The following is an 18,948-nucleotide window of genomic DNA, read 5'->3' as shown; positions in this document are numbered from 1 at the left end:
CTGTCCCAAAATCTATGATGTTTCGATATAGCAGTGATTAAAATTATAGTTATATGCAAATACATGGAAATTAAATAACCTGCTCCTGAATGATTGCTGGGTCAACAATAAAATCAAGGTGGAAATTTAAAAATTATTTGAACAAAATGATAACAGTGACACAATCTACAAAACCTCTGGGATACAGCAAAGGCAGTGCTAAGAGGAAAGTTCATAGCATTAAATGCCTACATCAAAACGTCTAAAAGAACACAAATAGACAATCTAAGGTCATACTTGAAGGAGCTAGAGAAACAAGAACAAACCAAACCCAAACCCAGGAGAAGAAAAGAAATAACCAAGATCAGAGCAGAACTAAATAAAATTGAAACAAAAAATACAAAAGGTAAATGAAATGAAAAGCTGGTTCTTTGAAAAGTTAAATAAAATTGATAGACCATTAGTGAGATTAACCAAGAAAAGAAAAGAGAAGATTCAAGTAAGTTCAATTAGAAAAGAAAGGGTGATATTGGCCAGGTGTGGTGGCTCACACCTGTAATCCCGGCACTTTGGGAGGCCAAGGCGGGTGGATCACAAGGTCAGGAGATTGAGACCATCCTGGCTAACACACTGAAACCCCGTCTGCTAAAAACACAAAAAAATTAGCCGGACGTGGTGGCAGGCGCCTGTAGTCCCAGCTACTTGGGAGGCTGAGGCAGGAGAATGGCGTGAACCCAGGAGGCGGAGCTTGCTGTAAGCCCAGATCGCGCCACTGCACTCCAGCCTGGGTAGCAGAGCGAGACTCTGTTTCAAAAAAAAAAAAAAGAAGTGAGTGATATTACAACCAATATCACAGAAATACAAAAGATCATTCAAGGCTACTGAACACCTTTACACACATGGACTAGAAAATCTAGAGGAAATTAATAACTTTCTGGAAATATACAACCCTCCTAGATTAAACCAGGAAGAAATAGAAACTCTGAACAGACCAATAACAGTAAGTGAGATTGAAATGGTAACTAAAAAGTTACCAACAAAAAAAGTTCAGGACCAGATGAATTCACAGCTGAATTATATCAGACATTTAAAGACGAATGGTACCAATCCTATTGAAACTGTTCCAAAAGATAAAGAGAGAATCCTTCATAAATCATTCTATGAAGTCAGTATCGCCCTAATATCAAAACCAGGAAAGGACATAACAAAAAAAGAAAACTACTGGCCAATATTCCTGATGAACATAGATGCAAAAATCCTGAACAAAATACTAGCTAACAGAATCCAACAGCATATAAAAAAGATAATCAACCATGATCAGGTGGGTTTCATACCGGGATGCAGGGATGGTTTAACATCTGCAAGGCAATAAATGTGATACACCACATAAACAGAATTAAAAATAAAAATCACATGGTCACCTCGATAGATGCAGAAAAAGCATTTGACAAAATCCAGCATCTCTTTATGATTAAAACCCTCAACAAAATTGGCATAGAAGGGGCATACCACAAGGTAATAAACGCCATTCATGACAAACCCATAGTCAACATTATACCAAATGGGGAAAAGATGAAAGCATTCCCCCTGAGAAATGGAACAAGACAAGGATGCCCACTTTCACAACTTCTATTCAACATAGCACTGGAAGTCCTAGCCAGAGCAATTGGATAAGAGAAGGAAATAAAGGGCATCCAAATTGGTAATGAGGAAGTCAAACTGTCACTGTTAGCTGACGACATGATCGTATACCTAGAAAACCCTAAGGACTCATCCAAAAAGCTCCTAGAACTATAAAGTTAAGTTTCAGGATACAAAATTCATGTACACAAATCAGTAGTAAAGTTTTAATTAAGTAAAGTTTCAGGATACAAAATTAATGTACACAAATCAGTAGCTCTGCTATAAACCAACAGTGACCAAGCTGAGATTCAAATCAAGAACTCAACCCCTTTTAAAATAGCTGCAAAAAAATAAAATAGGAATATACTTAACCAAGGAGGTGAAAAACCTCTAAAAGGAAAATTACAAAACACTGCTGAAAGAAATGATAGATGACACAAACAAATGGAAACACATCCCATGCTCATGGATGGATAGAATCAGTATTGTGAAAATAAGCATACTGCCAAAAGCAATCTACAAATTCAATGCAATTCCCATCAAAGTACCACCATCATTTTTCACAGAATTAGAAAAAAATAATTCTAAAGTTCATATGGAACCAGAAAAGAGCCAGCACAGTCAAAGCAAGACTAAGCAAAAAGAACAAATCTGGAGACATCACACTTCCTGACTTCAAACTATACTATAAGGCCATAGTCACAAAACAGCATGGTATTGGTATAAAAGTAGTCATGTAGTCATTTTAGAGTGACTAAATATATAAGAGAAATACTGATAATGCAAAAGAGCCTTATCTATTAAATGCACCATGGGTCCATAACTTGCAAACAATGCTGGTTCTGAACATGTACATGACCCCAAAGTCTTTGGTCATGTTCTCTTGTCTCCTTCCTTACCCTCAGCACACACCCTACAGGCAACAAAGCTGCAAACCTCACCTCATAAATATGGTCTTTGCTTCTCAGTCTGTCTTCTTGCTGCCTGTTTCAGGCTTTCTCCCTCTTTAGTTTGGACCACTAGCCTCCAGGCTGGTCTTCCTGCCACTTGTCTCTTTCCCAGTTCCCATTCTTTATGCTTCGTGTGCTGCCCAGATAGGTTCTTAGAAAGCAGAACTGACTGTGTTACTTTCCTACTTAGAAACTCCTGGTACATTGTTGCCTATAGGATGAAACCCAAACTCCTGAACTTGGTGTGGAGAGTCCAAGCTGCCATATTCAGCACTACCTGCCATCAGTGTAGCTTCTAGAAGCCACTGTGAACTTGCCCTTAGTACTCTGGAATGGTGACCCCAGGACTCTGTTTTCAACTCTATGGCAGATTCTGACATCATGCTTTGTCATAATTCAGTTACTTAACTGTCTCCCAGTAGACTGTGACTCCTGTGGATGACCACAGTGTCTCACTCATTTTTTTCACTTCAGTGTCTCATGCTGTGACTAGCACACTGTAGAAGTTGTTAGTGGACACATAAATGAATGAATGAATGAAAGTTCCTCTCCCCATTTTTATCTAATAAACTCATCAGTTTTCAAGTCTTAGGTTATAAAGGTGCTTCTCTAAAGACTTTCTTGACTCTAATAAGGCAGAATTCATTGCTGTCATGGTAGTTGCATATACTCCAGTCTTCCGTGTTAGGTCCTAAGCGACAAAAGCAACCTGGAGAAGTGAAAAGGATATGAGCTTTGGAGACAAATGACCCTGGGCTAATCACTTAGCCTTGACACTCACTATCTGTGTCACCTTCAATAAATAGCTCAGCTTTTCTAAAATGAATATTCGTTTCCTCATCTTTAAACGGAGTTAACACCACTTCCTCATAGGACCGAGGCCAAGATTAAATAAGCAAGTAAAAGTTCATGACACATGAAAATTTCATTAAATTTCAGCATTTACTTCCTTCCCCTGGGGTGAAGATCCTATTTAATTTATACCTAGGTTCCCAGAACTTCAGAAACTATAGAAATTCAGTAAATGTTTGGTAAGTAAATAAATGATTCCCAGAGTTGTAGTTAGTCAAAAGCAGTGTAAGTATATACTTTAAAAAGGTCTTTTAAACTAATTCAATTGTTTATTAATTCCTTTCTACTCACTTAGTATAAATATCACTTCCTAATACTCTGAAATGTCTTGAATCAAATTCTTCTCATTTTAGTGATTATAGTATCTAAAGTATACACACATCTTGTGGTTTGAGGCATATTTTCAGACCTTTCAATTACACTTCGATTTGTACATTTCCTTTATGTCACTGTAAAGTATGTTTGTGAAGTGTTTGAATAATAAGTAACATTTATTTTTTAATGGTATATATATCATAATTTTAAGTAAGACAAAGCAAAATATAAAATTGTTCATACAGTGTAATAGCAACTCTGTAAAAAATCATCAAAAACCATGGACATTTTCTTCCAGAAGTAGAAAAATCCATCCTAACATTTATATAGAATCTCAAGGGACTTTGAATAGCTCACACAATTTTGAAAAAAAGGAAAATTGGAAGACTTACACTTCCTGATTTCAAAACTTACAATGAAGCTATAGTAATCCAAACAGTAATATAGACCATCGATGTATAAGAAGCCCAGAAATAAATCACCATATATAGGGTCACATGATTTCCAACAAGAGTGCCAAGACCATCCAATGAGGAAAGAATAGTTTTTTTTCAACAAATGCTATTGGGAAAACTATATCCACATACAGAAGAATGAAGTGGGGCCCTTACTTTACAACACCACCTACAAAAATTAATCTCAAAATGGATCAAAGACCCAAATATAAGAGTTAAAACTAGAAAACTCTTAGAGGAATATATAGGAGGAAGTCTTCATGAAATAGGGTTTGGTAATGATTTTTTTTATATGACATAGAAAGCACAGGCAACAAAAGAAATAATAGATAAATTAGACTACATCAAAATTGAAAGCTTTGGGCGTCAAAGGCACAATCAGCAGAGTGAAAAGGAAACTTAGGAAATGAGAACAAATATTTGCAAATCATGTAGCTGACAATGAGTTAATATCCAGAGTATATAAAGAACAACTGTAACTCAACAACAAAAAAAAACCCAATTTAAAAATGGGCAGAGCGTTAGCATTTGAAAGAACAATTTTGGAAACTTAAAGCTCAGTTAATTTGGATCTGTTATTTGATTCATCCATTAAAGTTTTTTGTTGTTGTTTAAAGTGCTTATCAGCATAATGACAAATGTCATGCACATTTGTGAAGAAACATCCTTTTTGGTCCCTTTTGGGAATGGCAGGCACTCCTTAATCTTTCTGAATGACAGGCTACTGTTTTGCCTTACTTTATGTAGTGGAATAAAGCAGACAAAGCTTGAAAAAAATGGGCAAAGTTTGAATAGACATTTCTCCAAAGAAGATACACAAATGTAAGTACAGCAAAGCCTCTAACATCACTAATCATTACAGAAATGCAGATCAAAAGCACAATGAGATACTACCTCACACCCATTAAGATGGCTACCATAAAAAAAAGCAGAAAATAACATGTTGGAAAGGTTGCGGAGAAATCAGAACTCTTGTGCACTATTGACAGGGTGTCACTGTATGGCAGTTCCTCAGAATGTTAAAAATAGAATTACCATATGATCTAGGAATTTCACTCCAAATACACCCAAAAGAATTGAAAGCAGGAACTCAAGGAGATATTTGTATACCCATGTCCATTACATGATCAGCAATAGCCAAAATATGGAAGCAGTCCACTGAATGGATGAATGGAGAAACCAAATTGGTATGTACATACAATAAAATATTATTCCACCTTAAAAAGGAAGGCAATTCTGACATATGGATGAACATTGAGGACATTGTGCTGAGTGAAGGAAGCCAGGCACAAGAGGACAAATACAGCATGATATCACTTATATGAAGTACCTAGAGTAGTCACATTGATAGACACAAAAAGGAGAATGGTGTTTGCCAGGGGCTGGGGAAGACAGAAATGGGAGTTATTGTTTACTGGGTGCAGAGTTTCAAATTTGTGAGACAAAAAAGAGTTCTGTGGATGGATGGTAGTTATTGCAGTGCAACAATATGAGTGTACTTAATACCATTGAAATGTGCACTTAAAATTGTTAAGATGGTACATTTTATATTATGTGTATTTTACCACAATTTTTAAAAATTATTGAAGAATAAATACAGAAGGAAATACAATAAAATGTGGAATGTTTGTCTCTAAGTGGTACTTTTCTAGTATTTTCCTCTTCTTTTCCTATTTTCTACAATGACTATGTATTGCTATGTGGTTAGGAAAAAATAACTTAATTCAAAAGTTTCATAGAAAACTTACCCAAAGATTGGGTTCATTGGATTTCAATCCATTCCTGATTTAGAAGAACTTCCTAGTTAAGAAAAAGACATAAAAACAGAGGACTTTGTTATAATTAGAGAATAAACAGAAGAAGGAATAATCTCTATTTCCTGCATTATGTCATGAGCATTGTTGCATGTTTGCTATTTGAAACACCGGATAAGGGAACAGGAAGGTCAAGTTCCTGAGTTGCAAATGAGTGCGAAGTTACAATTGTATCATCACTGTCCATCACTTTAGATATAAAAGGAAGAAGAATGTCACATCAAGGGAGACCAGATCCTGCCCAGAGTGCCTGACTGGGGACAAACCTCTTTTGGTTTCCTGCCTCCCTTAAATAGGGGAAAGGGCTCCAAATTTCTCCTTAAACTTTTGAAGAGGTTCAACCATAAAGAAGAGAAAACTCACCATCAGAGGATCAAACTATCAGTGGTGGTCATATCTGATAATTTCATTATGTGTGAAATAAAAGGAGTTTGCTGAAAAACCTTTGGGGTTGATACCTTATCTCCTGGAGTTCTGAAACTTTCATCCACTGACTTTAAAAAAGTCTTTTTACTACTTTTGGGGCCTGCCAGAAAAATGGGAATTCCCCAGTTATTTATACAAAAATGTTGCTAACGAAGTTTGCAATAATAATTACTACCTTATCGTATATTAAAATGACAACATGGCCGGGCACAGTGTCTTGCGCCTGTAATCCCAGCACTTCAGGAGGCTGAGGCAGGCAGATCACGTGAGGTCAAGAGTTCAAGACCAGTCTGGCCAAAACATGGTGAAACCTCATCTCTACTAAAAATACAAAATTAGCCAGGTGTGGTGGGGTATGCCTGTAATCCCAGCTACTCAGGAGGCTGAGGCAGGAGAATTTGTTTGAATCCAGGAAGCAGAAGTTGCAGTGAGCCAAGATCAGGCCACTGTACTCCAGCCTGGGCAACAGAGCAAGGCTGTCTCAAAAAAAAAAAAAAAAAAAGGCAATGGATTACTCTTCCCAGTAATTTACGTTTTTCAACTCTCCTATAACCCTCTCAAAGGCCATCTTATTCTCCTACAGCCCCTAAACCACCATCCTAGGTAGAGGTCTCCTGTTCTTAACTGCCACTTAAGAACCTTGCTTTCACACACTCCTATCCCCAACTTTGGAATTCATGTCCCCAGATTCTATTATCCCACTGCCCTTCATTGTTGCTATCAGCTGTCAGTTCTCAGGGCATTTTGGCTCCTGGATCACTTGGTCTCCACAAACCACTCCTATTCTTGGATATTTCAATAATCATGTGATGATCCAGGACTCTCCGTTCCTTGAAATCGTTTCTTCCAAAGATGTCCTTGACACAACCTCAGTCGTTCACTTCCATGATCATACAGCCTAAACTTTGTTATCATCAATCACAGCAACTCTTCCAGATTTTCGAATTCACGAATCTCTCTCTCTATTCACTAGTACCCATCTTGTCCCCTTTTAGTCTCCAAAATCCAACAATCCTAAAATCCCACTGGGACCTCGAATCTATGGATCCTACTCCTGAACTCTTACTGTTCTTTTATGATCCGTTTACCTTCTGCTCACTTAGGTGACTATTTCATTCTGTCTCTTCCTCCTCCACCCTGATCCTTATCAGACAAGGACTTCCACAGGCTACCACTCCCTTCTACGAATCTAACGGCAGCTGCACCCCATACTCTGTCAACCCTTTGGCTACCAGAGAGGGACCACCCATGCTCTTATCTAAAACCAAGAACTCCATTTGGGCACTAAGTGCACCTGTGTTTCTATTCAAGGGCAGCAGCATTTCTCTCTTCTTCCTCTCTCAATCTTTTACATCGTCAAGCTTTTGCTGTCCTTCGGCTCATTCCTATCTGTTTACAAACATGCCATTATTTCTTTCATCTTAGAAGAAAAATCTCTTCATCTCACTTTCATCAGTAGTTATTGTCTTTTTCAGCAAAATTCCTTGAAAGAATTGTCTCTACTTGAGCTTCCAATCTCTCTCTTCCCATTCTCTTTTAAACGCATTCTAATTAGACTTTCATCCCATTATGCCACAGAAACTAATTTTGTCAAAGTCACTGATCAACTCCATATTGCTAAATCTAGCCCTCAATTATTATTATTATTACTTTTTTTGAGATGGAGTCTCCCTCTGTCACCCAGGCTGGAGAACAATAGGGCAATCTTGACTCACTACAACCTCCAACTCCCAGGGTCAAATGATTCTTGTGCCTCAGCCTCCCGAGTAGCTGGGATTACAGGCATTTGCTGCCACACTTGACTAATTTTTGTATTTTTAGTAGAGATGGGTTTTCACCATGTTGGCCAGTCTGGTCTCGAACTCCTGACATCAAGTGATTCACCTGCCCCGGTCTCCCAAAGTGTTGGGATTATAGGCGTGAGTCACCATGCCTGGCCTCTAGCAGTCAATTCTTACTCCTTATTTTAGTTGACCTGCCAAAAATGTGTGACATAGAACCTCCCTCCCCTGCTGTGTTCCAGGAAACCATACTGTCTTGGTTTTCCTCCTGTATTACTGATCACTCCTTAGTCTTTTTGGCTGGCTCCTGCTCTTCTTCTAGATCCCTTGATGTTGGAGTATGCAAAGGCTCAGTCTCAAACTATCTTCCTTTCTCCATCTAACCCTATTCCTTGGTGATTTCACTCAGCTCATGGTTGTAAATACCACATATTTATTAGTAATCATCAAATTCCTATCTCCAGCCCAAACTTCACCTTAAACTTCAGATGCATATTTTCAACCGTTAACTTGATATCTGCACTTGAGTTCACATTGAACCCCTGGTTGGCCTCTGTTAATGACTGAACCTTGTCAGCAGAGTGAAATGAAAGGCCAACTGTTGATGAGCTGGACATTCAAAAAAGGCTGAATAGGAGCAGGTGGGGTGACCGGAAGGGCCATGCCTTGTGGAAGGAACTTGGCTGGAAGGGACTGCTTGGCTTCCTCCTGTTCACTTTCAATTTGTGCATGGGCAGCTGTAGTCTTAACAAGGTTTTCTCCTGACAACTATGACTTGGGGGGATAACTATGTTGAGACACTGTGGGACTTCTGAAACCTGTTTGCTGCATAATAACTAAGGCTTTTCTGTTCTTTCACTGTGACTTTCTTTTTCACACACAATAACTACTGGCTTGGAAATGAGAGGTATTACCAGCCTACTCAATGTTTCCAGATTTCTGACAAGGGCTAGATAAAGAAGTATTTAAATCATTAAAATCTTAAAGAGTCTCTGTGCTGTAGTTGTCTTTAATATATTTTTAAGACTCTAGGCCAGGCGTGGTGGCTCATGCCTGTAATCCCAGCACTTTGGGAGGCTGAGGTGGGCAGATCACGAGGTCAGGAGATCGAGACCATCCTGGCTAACACGGTGAAACCCCGTCTCTACCAAAAATACAAAAAAATTAGCCAGGCGAGGTGCCGGGAGCCTGTAGTCCCAGTTACACGTGAGGCTGAGGCAGGAGAATGGCGTGAACCCGGGAGGCGGAGCTTACAGTGAGCCAAGATCACACCACTGCAGCCCACTGCAGAGCAAGACTCCATCTCAAAAAAAAAAAAAAAGAATCTAGATTTTTAAAATATAGTATCATTAGAAAGCAAAACAGTGTTATTGTAAAAAAATTTGGAGAAAAATAATATATAAAAGAACGTAAGAATTACCTATGATCCCACTAAGAAATAAGCACTATGAATATTTTATTAGTTTTTCTTTGTATAGCTATAGTATTTATAATGAAATTTTAAAAAGTATAAGTTTTCAAAATTTAACTAAGTATTCTTTGTCTGACTACAATTGACCAGTCTTTGTGCCTCTAGATTGAGATGCCCAGGTGTACTCAGAAATGATTTAGCAAAACACTGTGACCCCCTGTGTGTATTTTGGTGTGTGTGCTTCCTCTCACTCATGTTACAGTTAGCGTGGTAATGTTTCTACATGTGCTATCTTCTGTTTTTCTTTCAGCCTTGCTTTAAAGCTGGACATCCTCACCACTCTGCCTGCCCCAACCTACTTAACACAAATAACTAACCCCGATAGCCAAGCATCATCGGTGAGTGCTAACCTTTATCAAAACCCTTTCCTAGAAAAGATCTCTGATATCTTGGTATCGGGCAGGCATGGCGCAGTTGATAGCTGGAAGGAGGGAGTGGGGTAAGGCTAGAACCTCCCCTGGAGCTGGCTGTGAAAGTCAGGAAGGCACCTTGAAGGACAGACAGGGCTTCAGGTTCTTGGGAGAGTATGCTCTGGCAAGTGTGTCATCTCAGGCAAAGCAGATCTAAACAATTGGCAGTTCTGGTAACCAGCAGGGTTAGAATGGATTAAGCATGCAGCCTGAGGTAGAGAGATGGAGTCATACTAACAGCCTAGCATAGCAAGGAGGTGGAAATAGTAATCATTACCGTTTATTGAGTAAATACTGCTACCAATAATGGTCAACTCATAAAACTATAGTGAGTATTAAGATAATGTATATAAGCATTGTAACAGAAAGGCTGACACACGGAACATGCTTAACAAATACTTATTGAAGAATAATGCATGCCACTTATTGTTATTAACTATCATTATTCAGCACTGGTGAACAGATGAGAGTGTCATTTAGGGTGGGGGAAGCGGGCTGCTTCCTTACATCTTTAAACACTGCCTGCTCATGGATTTCCTCCACCCCATGGTCTATCCACTTCATGGTGGATCCCAACCACACAGTAAATCTCCTGCTTCCAAGTGAGTGCTTTTTTGCACTTATTGCACACTAGGTAACCTGGGTTCTAATCCCCACTCCATCACAAACCAGCTACGTGTGAACTTGTGAAGTCAACTTTCCCTGCTAGACCTCAGTTTCCTCCTATCTAAAGTTGGGGATTTTTGCTAAAGTCTTTAAAGTCCCTTTCAATTCTGTGATTCTGTAGTGCTACTTCCACCCTCTCAAAGTTCAGCAGCAAGTGACCAGGGATCAGTGCCAGCCTGGTCTGCTACAGCAGGATATACGTAGACTCAATTTGTTTCTATCAAGCATTGCTATAAGGGTCTTAATATATTAACTCATTTAATTAAAAAAAAAAAAACTTAAGGAAAAGGGATGTTGTTATCCTCATGTTATGGATGGGAAAATTAAGGCCCTTAGTGATTAACTTGGTCATGGCCAAAAAGCAAGGAAGAGACAAGCTGATACTAACACAGGCAGTCAATGTATCATATTAAAAGCATCCTGTTCTACAGGTTCCCATTTACACTTGGTAAAGGTATCCTAGATTAGGTATTATTTTGAATAGATGGTAAAGTCTTGTTTTTAAATAACCTGATAAAACAAGAGCAAAAACTTGGCCATGCTATGGATAAGCTGCTTTAAAACACACATCTGCTGATACAGAATCTATGGTATTCATTTTGGGACTCTTTAAATATATTTAAATGGAGCAAATATTCAGGGTGTGTTGTTTTGTTATGCAACACCAAATCAAAGGAGGCATCTGGAAGGATCTGGAGCCTTTCAAATGTTACAACCTTCTACCATTTCTAGTTGAGCAGGTGTTATTATATACTTATGAGAAAATAGATGCAGTTCTTCAAGTGTTATGTTGATGAATTTATGAATTAATTTTTCAACTTAACCCGTGGGGAAAATTTCCTTTGTGAGCTAGAGAGTTTTAGCAGTGTTAAGTCTCACTGACTTATATGACTGCTTTCTACCAAAGTCAGTGGCCACTTTGTCCTGTTAGGTTAGCCATTTCTTAGGACCCGGAGCTTTTCTCTACTCAAGAACTTATTGAAATAAATTGTGATGATTTCTTCTTCATCTCTGTACACAACTAGCTCTTTTTGAAGATCAAGACTATATATTTTTTTATCTCTGAATTCCTAGTACCTAGCCCAATGCATGACACATTGTAGGTGGACAATACAGAAAAAAAATTGAGCAGGGCTGTAGAGATCCATGAAATTTTATTTATTTAGCAAATCTGTATCGTCCACCTACAATGTGTCATGCATTGGGTTAGGTACTAGGAATTCAGAGATTTAAAAAAATATAGTCTTGATCTTCAAAAAGAGCTAGTTGTGTACAGAGATGAAGAAGAAATCATCACAACTTATTTCAATAAGTTCTTGAGTAGAGAAAAGCTCCGGGTCCTAAGAAATGGCTAACCTAACAGGACAAAGTGGCCACTGACTTTGGTAGAAAGCAGTCATATAAGTCAAGTCTTCCCAGGGATAGCGATGTTTGAGCTGCGTCCTAGAAATAAAATAGGCCACAAAGGAAGGAAATGGTCTTGCAAGCAGGAAAAGTAATAGTGGTGACAAGAGTATGGCATGGTTGGGAAAGAACAAGTAGCTTGACACTACTGAAGTTTAGCTTCATCTGGGGTGTTGGAGAGGAATAAAAGATGTGGCTGGAGAAGGATGTAGCTGGGAAATCAAGAAGGGTATAAAGATATGTGCTCAGAAAAGGAGGCCTCTGAACAGCATGATCTGATACAAATTGTTCAAAAACAGCCCTGCACCCAGACTAGAGATGGAGGAGATCAGGGTATGGTGCAGGATGCTGAGGGCCTGAACCAAGTGAGAACGGATCGATATGGTAGATTCAAAAGACATTTAGAGAATGGAATCAATGTGACTTCAAAATTGATTAGCTATTGTTGATTTTTTAAAAAATAAGACATCTAGGGTGACTTCAAAGTTTTTGGCTTGGCTGAATTTAGGGTGAATTTTAGTGCCAGACAGTAATATAAAAAGTACTGGTGGAGGCAGTAAATGATGAGTTCAATTTTGAAAATGTTAGATGTGAGATGCCTCTGGAATGCAGAGTAGAAATGGTAAGTAGGCATTTGGATAGGAGTCTAGACTCAGGGAGAGGAACGGCAGGGCCTTTAATATGTTAGTGTTAAGTACATCCAAGGTGAACATACAGCAAGAGAGAAAGAGGGTAGAGAGCAGAATCTAACATGTATAATGGGGCAGAGAAATAAAATAGAGAAGTAAGAGCAGCCAGAGATGTGGGAGAAAGATCAGAAGATCAGATGTGGCAGGAAGATCACTCAAGGTGATATGGAAACCAAAGGAGGGAATTTAGAGAAAAAGAGTTAGTATCATAATAGTGTCATAATCGCAGAGAGAGAGAGAGAGAGAAAATAAAGTATAAAAATCAGCCTTTGGGTTTGTCTCCTGGGAAGCCTCTGATACATGAATGTAAGTAAGTTCAGGGCAAATGCCAGATTGCAGGGAGGTAGAAGTGAAAGGTGAAAAAAATGGAGCCGAGGAGTAGAGGTTTGTCTATGGAGAAATGTGGCTGAGAGGCACAGGAGAGAAAAGGAAGTAGCCCAAGAGGGATGCAGCCACGAAAAGGGGTTTGTTTGTTTGCTTTTTTCAGGATACTCACACTTAAGCATGCTTACTAACGCAGCAGAGGGCTGAGAAGGCAGTGTCCTCCTGAAAGAGGAAGAAGGAAGGGAACAGACTCCAGTTGTAAGGATTGGTTTGCTTTGCCTTGGGGAGGCAGGATGCCCTTTTTACTGAAACAGACAGGAAAGAGGCAGAGGTGCTCTGGTTGTGTGAGGTTTTTAAGTAGAGGGCAGGGGAAGGGGAGGAAGGAAGCTGGTGGAGTTACCTGCTTTTAGGCTGAGAGTAAGAAGTGAGGTGGCAGAACTGGGGCTTGAGGAGAATGAAAAACTTTCAGAAGAGTCCCTGAGAGGAGTGGCCCAGGAAGCTGCCCATCCAGGTAGCACCAAGGGTCCAGCTGAGAGTGTGACCAAGAATTTTAGTGGCATTAATTGTGTGGCGTTTTCTCCAGAAGACTTTAGGAGTCCAGATGGGGGAGCAGATAAGGCAGTGGGTGGATTAATTAAGAGCTGGGATTTTGTTGAATAGGCTGAGCAGAAAACCAAGGGAAAAATAGCAGCCGTGGTGGTAGTCATTGTGATATTAACTACCCTTTATTAAGCACTTACGATTGTGCTTAATAATTATGCTTAAGGACTGAGGGCCTGTGGGAACAGGTAAGTGATGGCCCACAGGAATGGTGACTGGGAGAAATGAGGGCGGGGACCAGCACCTAGAGGTCTTGACAGATGGGCTAATGAAAGCAGAGATGAAGAACGAAGGCTATTTTTTAGGGAGTTGGATACTGAAGTATAAAATTTGAGAGCCAGACCCTGTCTCAGGGACTGTAAGCTCCAGGATGTGAATCTGAGAGTCAGCGGTGAAGGAGGAGAAAGGTTTTCGGGTCACTTTTTGACTCACTCGAGTGAAAGAGGTCATCGAGTGAAGGTTCAGTTGTCCTCAAAGACACTGGAATTGGATGATGGGAGGATATGGGGTGAAAATGCATCTCTAAATCGATAGCTCACTCAGGCTCTAAAATGTGAGCCTAGTCTGGAGGTAGAACTTGCAGTGAGCCATGATCACAATCACATCACTGCACTCCAGCCAGGGCAGCAGAACGAGACCCTGTCTAATGAATAAATAAATATGTAAATAAATAAATAAAATGTGAGACTGCTGTTGCAGAATATATGGTATCTTCTGTATCCCATGTATCAAATGCCCCAGAGCATTTCTCGTCCTACAAGTCTCTATCACACGTGCTTGATGAACATTCTGGTGAGAACATGTCCTTGGGAATAAGGTGATCAGAGGTCACTTTACTGAGTGAAAATATATTCAAGGGATGTGCCCCAAGAAGGCCCCACAGAGAGCTAGAAAGAGCAGAAGGCTAGAAGAAGAGCCTAACCTTATCTACATAATGGCGCGGGAGTCTGTATAGCACGGAATTAACACAGTAAGGGTGCTTCTAACAGCTGCTGAGCTGCCCTGGCAAGCTGTGCCTTCAGAAGCCTAAACCAAGTTTCTCATGTCCCAAGGAAGAGGGTAGGTTTAGAGTAACAGGAAATCTGGGCTCAAAGGGCTTCAAATGTTGCTTATTGAGTAACCTGAATCTTCAGAAGTGTATGTCAAACCTAATACATTAATATCTCAAAAGAGATGTTACCACTTACAGTTTATTATCTTTCACAATAATTATTTGGGGCATGACCTCAGGGAAGAAAATTCCTTGGTAATGATATAGTTATCTTGGAAAATGATGACTGGCTGACCAGCAGTGTCCAAACGTTAATTAGAGCTGAAGTTATTGTGAAGAAATGCCAACTAAAAGGACACATGATGAGGTTCTAAAATTTTTTGTAGGAAAAAAAGGTAATTACGAATGGACAAGGCTTTTGTTGGCAATTCTGCAGATATTTTGGGTGCATATTACGCACTGATGGAGAAAGCACCACAGTAACCAGATGTGCTGGGGTTAAGGTCAAAGTAGTGCTGGGTAAGCCAATGACACAATGCACTTTGAGGTGCAGTAGGAGCATATACAAAGACATGACAAAATTGAATATAAGTACATTATGTGCAGATATAAATTACTAAATCCAAAATATGGAAATCCATAAGAACAAGAAATGAGTTAAGAGGTTATTTGCACACAGGTCAGGCCAAGTTTCCATTCCCCCTTCCCTGCCTTTTTTTTTTTTTTTTATCTTTAAGCCAAAAGAATTATTAGACTGAAGTAAAAGCTACAGTTAACAGAGAAGCAATCAACACAAGAAAAATGAACCAATAGTAAGTGTTTCGATTGGTATTTCCTTCTCTGTTCACTGACTTTGCTGCACCCGCTTGTTCCTAGCACTGAGACTCAGTCCTCTCTTCTTTCACGCAGTTGGTTATTTCTACGCCAAATAAAAAGAAAGAAAAACTTTTATCTTCCAAAGCTGCATAGTTTTATTTACTATATAATAATAGCAATATAGTTCTATTTAATAAATTACATTTATTTTCTCAAAAAATGATGTAAGTATATTATATAATAATTTAAAAATCTTATGTAAGAATATCATGTTATGTAGAAAGAAATGGAAGGGAAAAAGACAATCTATCACTATAAGACCACAATCACTTTTAGAATATTTCTGAATTTATATCTATACCATTTTATGTAAATAGTTGTGTACATACAAGCTATTCAATCCTGAATCTGTTTTTCAATTAGTATTTTCTGTGCTGGTACTATCTTTTTATCCTATCATGTTTTTGGGTACTGTATCGTTTGCTTAACCTCCCCCTTTTATGAGAATGATTGAAATTATTTGTTATTATAACTTTATGGTGAACATGTTTGCGAATTATTCCCTTATCTAGAATTATTTCCTCCTTAGGATGGATTCCCAGAAATGAAATTATTACATATAGCCATTGGCACATACTATGGTCCATTAATAGCCCTTGATCTAGATAACGTTTAAAGTCCCCCCCGCCCTTGAGTTCAGAAGTTCAGTGAAACAAGCAGAATGAACCTGCAGTATTCACGCTGAGACATTTCACCCTTTCTATCACTCTTATTTGAAAAAATATTGGCTATCTTCTGCATCCCTTCAATTATATAATAATTTACGAGGAAATATAATGGTTTATTAGACTATAGGTCTGATAAAGGTTTGATAAAATATTTCTCTGTCAAATATTTTGTACATCTATACTTAGGAAATTGAACAGATTGCACTATCAACTGAGCTCTGTAACCAAGGCCCAGTAAAGTTCAAAGATGCTGCACTGGCTAAGAAAATATCCACTTCTCAAATGCATTAGTGTAGCATGTATGAAACTTTAGCCATTTGCATGCCATCTTCATAATTTTTGCCAAATCTGCAGATTACCTGTAATATTATGTATTTAATCATTTCCTTAAAATCAATAATAAATTAGCTCAACTTCTTACTTAACACTTTCCTAAACAGTAATTTTCATTAAATTCTAGGTTTTATATGCAAATTATGTTTTTAATTTATATTAAGCTAGCAAATAACTCAAAATTTTTAAGTTTAGACATGTACTGCCTAAAATCAGTAGTATGTATACCATACTTAGGAAAAGTTGTGTTTATATTTATCTGATATTTAAGTCATAATCATCTCTTCTTTTCTTCAGACATAGAAGAATGATAGCACCAGATAATATTCTTAAAGTTTTTTAAGTTTGTCTATCCCACAGTTCTCTATAAATAAAGCATATTACAACATTCTGCAAAAATAGTTGTCACTATCAATAACAAGAAACAAAGACTCCACCATATAGAGAGGCGACAAATACAATACGAAATACAAAAAAACCAAAAATATGGAATGTATTTTCACCAAAAGTTTAAATGCTCATTCCTTTAAGAGTTCTTCAATCCATAGGCATTTAAAATTTCAAGGAAGAGAATCATTTACAATGAACAGTTTATGCCAAAAAACCATCATTCTCTGCAATAGATTAGAGAACAATAAAAGCAATTCATGCCTTCTGTTCGTGGGAAAGGGATCAGTAAAATTGTTTGGGATAGGAGGAGCCAGGGGACTTCAGAAATATCTTAAAATGCACAGGAAAACTGCAGGCTCTAAATCCAAACCTAGATCACATGGCACTTGCTGGGAGGTATTGTTACAGCTTAACACATCAACCAAGCTCATCACAGTATTATTTTATATGATAATGCCTAATATCCATCATAATTTACACACGCCTTTTCTTTACAGCTTAAAATAGATTTTGAAAAGTTTAAAGTAATTATTGGCTTCCTACTCATGCAGATAGAGATGCTATACGATTTTGGTGTCTTCTTGGGGGAAGAATTTGAGGGATTCATCTCAGATTTAAAAGATCTTTGATATGGGGAATAAGTTATTTCTAAAATAATTTTAAGTATTTTGTTTCTCTTGAGGCTTGAGGTTGATAGGGTGGGAAGGAGGTGGGAAGAGAGAAGTAAATTATTTCAGTCAGCAGACAAAAACTGGACTTGACATTGGTCTAGAGTCTAGAGTGTATCCTAAGTGCATAAATTATACCCCAATTCAAATGGATATTGTTTCTTATAAGAGAATTAGTAGCGCAAGGTAAAAAGAAAGTAAAAGGGGGAGAGAGAGACACACACACAGAGAGAGACAGAAGTATATATTGCAAGCAGAGATGCCATTACATTGCGGCATAAAGTCCTCTGCTTCCTGATCCTGCCTCTGTTTGCACCCTCACCCATCCTCAAATCCCAAACAATCTTAAAGGTTTTAATCTGTGGCTTTCCAAAGTACTCTAAAGCACTAATTTCAAACACTAGAATTTTTTAATGAAAGGACTCTTCTAAATAGACATGCAAAGGAATTTAATTTTTCTAGATGCTTTATCTCTAAACAATGCTTCCACGCACTCAGAATTCCCGTCAATTCTCCCCATATCTGATGAGTAAGTCTTGTGCCCTATCTACCTGTTTCCTAGCAAAATTACTGATGCCGTCATAAAAGTGGTAGTTTCTATTATTACCCCTGTATTCCAGGCACAAGTCATAGAGTTATTTTTTTCAAATAAATAATCCTAACAATCCTTTAATTAAACATCTCAATTAAGTGAAAGTAAGACCAGAAGTTTAATGATTTAAGAACCTTGTTATTAAAACCTTATGAAAAACTGGTTTGCTTTCTCCCCTTCATAATGACTACAGTTTACTGCTGTAGGTAACTCTTCCCTTCTCTCCCTCCTCTTCCCCACTCCACCTCCTTCACCCCACCAACTCACCCTCCCCTTTCTGGAAAGTTTCTATTACAGAAATGCCAAGGTTCTTAGAGCTCTAAAGTTATTTAAATGTAGACAAGATCAGCAGATGGAAACCAAGTCAACACTTAAGAAAAATACTTCCTCATATACTATGCCATCTACTACGTTTTGTCATTTAAAAGATGATACTCACTTTTATCTTGAAGAGGAAAAATACTTTAAGACCAGCAAATCTAACTGGGAGCAGAGTGAATTCTGGTACAGCCTCTCCGAAATACACTGTTTCTCATAAATGGCATCAGTTTCAGGAAGTAGGAGTTAAAAAAAAAAAAAAAACAAATCCTGTGACTGTCTCAGAATATGGTTGTGTAATTCAATTCCGGGACTTTCAGCAATCCTGCACCATAAGACACACCCCTTTAGGA

At 38.3% G+C, this 18,948-nt stretch overlaps 1 protein-coding gene across 6 annotated transcripts in view; it reads right to left on the bottom strand.

Moving 5' to 3' along the window:
- The window catches only part of ALPK1 (alpha kinase 1), a 140,780-nt gene extending 121,832 nt beyond the window's left edge, over positions 1-18,948 (bottom strand). For 4 of the 6 annotated variants that reach the window (XM_033215019.1, XM_033215022.1, XM_033215023.1 and 1 more), the window contains exons 1-2: positions 18,717-18,948; positions 5,923-5,974 (exon numbers count right to left, since the gene is read on the bottom strand). The gene's annotated coding sequence lies outside the window, so the exon portion shown is untranslated. Of the gene's footprint in view, positions 1-2,543; positions 3,262-5,922; positions 5,975-6,351; positions 6,725-18,716 lie in introns of those variants that run through there. The other 2 variants (XM_033215020.1, XM_033215021.1) reach the window with 2 other exon arrangements.

This window comes from Trachypithecus francoisi, unplaced genomic scaffold (genome assembly GCF_009764315.1).
Source record: "Trachypithecus francoisi isolate TF-2019V2 unplaced genomic scaffold, Tfra_2.0 Lachesis_group1, whole genome shotgun sequence".
NCBI lineage: Eukaryota > Metazoa > Chordata > Mammalia > Primates > Cercopithecidae > Trachypithecus > Trachypithecus francoisi.
The sequence above is the reverse complement of the archived record's forward strand: the minus strand, read 5'-3'. Positions and strand labels throughout refer to the sequence as shown.